The following is a 1,624-nucleotide window of genomic DNA, read 5'->3' as shown; positions in this document are numbered from 1 at the left end:
CCAAAGCCAGCTAAAAAGTCAATAATCGATACCTAAAACTTGAATTGTACTACTTCTTACTGGCTATTACATCAACTTAGAAGCTTCATCTGTGTTCTACTATGGTGCTTTTAGTGTCTCCGCATACCGCAGCACGCGACATAGCTTTGCAGACGATAAGTACAACCGTTTCAGAGAGAAGAGCGGCCAATGTGACGATCTGGCTCTAAGTCGATTCGATAACAAATGACGAAAACGGATGGATTTCTCAGGTTTTTACTACATATGAACACTTTTCACATTCTCCCGTGCAACTCGGCTGCTAGTCCTCCTTTCATGCAGAATCATAAGGTAATAGCTCATGTCCAAGGCACCAAAGCTAGCTAAAAAGTCAATAATCGATACCTAAAACTTGAATTGTACTACTTCTTACTGGCTATTACATCAACTTAGAAGCTTCATCTGTGTTCTACTATGGTGCTTTTAGTGTCTCCGCATACCGCAGCACGCGACATAGCTTTGCAGACGATAAGTACAACCGTTTCAGAGAGAAGAGCGGCCAATGTGACGATCTGGCTTTAAGTCGATTCGATAACAAATGACGAAAACGGACGGATTTCTCAGGTTTTTACTACATATGAACACTTTTCACATTCTCCCGTGCAACTCGGCTGCTAGTCCTCCTTTAATGCAGAATCTTAAGGTCCTAGCTCATGTCCAAGGCACCAGAGCCAGCTAAAAAGTCAATAATCGATACATAAAACTTGAATTCTACTACTTCTTACTGGCTATTACATCAACTTAGAAGCTTCATCTGTGTTCTACTATGGTGCTTTTAGTGTCTCCACATATTGCAGCACGCGACATGGCTTTGCAGACGATAAGTACAACCGTTTCAGAGAGAAGTGCGGCCAATATGACGATCTGGCTTTAAGTCGATTCGATAACAAATGACGAAAACGGACGGATGTCTAAGGTTTTTACTACATATGAACACTTTTCACATTCTCCCGTGCAACTCGGCTGCTATTCCTCCTTTCACGCAGAATCTTAAGGTCCTAGCTCATGTCCAAGGCACCAAAGCCAGCTAAAAAGTCAATAATCGATACCTAAAACTTGAATTGTACTACTTCTTACTGGCTATTACATCAATGTAGAAGCTTCATCTGTGTTCTACTATGGTGCTTTTAGTGTCTCCGCATACCGCAGCACGCGACATAGCTCTGCAGACGATAAGTACAAGCGTTTCAGAGAGAAGAGCGGCCAATGTGACGATCTGGCTTTAAGTCGATTCGTTAACAAATGACGAAAACGGACGGATGTCTCAGGTTTTTAATACATATGAACACTTTTCACATTCTCCCATGCAACTCGGCTGCTAGTCCTCTTTTTATGCAGAATCTTAAAGTCCTAGCTCATGTCCAAGGCACCAAAGCCAGCTAAAAAGTCAATAATCAATACCTAAAACTTGAATTGTACTACTTCTTCCTGGCTATTACATCAACTTAGAAGCTTCATCTGTGTTCTACTACGGTGCTTTTAGTTTTTCCGCATACCGGTGCACGCGACATAGTTTTACAGACGATAAGTACAACCGTTTCATAGAGAAGAGCGGAAAAACTGACGATCTGGCTTTAAGTCGATT

This window comes from Schistocerca gregaria, unplaced genomic scaffold (genome assembly GCF_023897955.1).
Source record: "Schistocerca gregaria isolate iqSchGreg1 unplaced genomic scaffold, iqSchGreg1.2 ptg000635l, whole genome shotgun sequence".
Classification (NCBI taxonomy): Eukaryota; Metazoa; Arthropoda; class Insecta; order Orthoptera; family Acrididae; genus Schistocerca; species Schistocerca gregaria.
Note: the sequence above shows the minus strand (reverse complement) of the source record.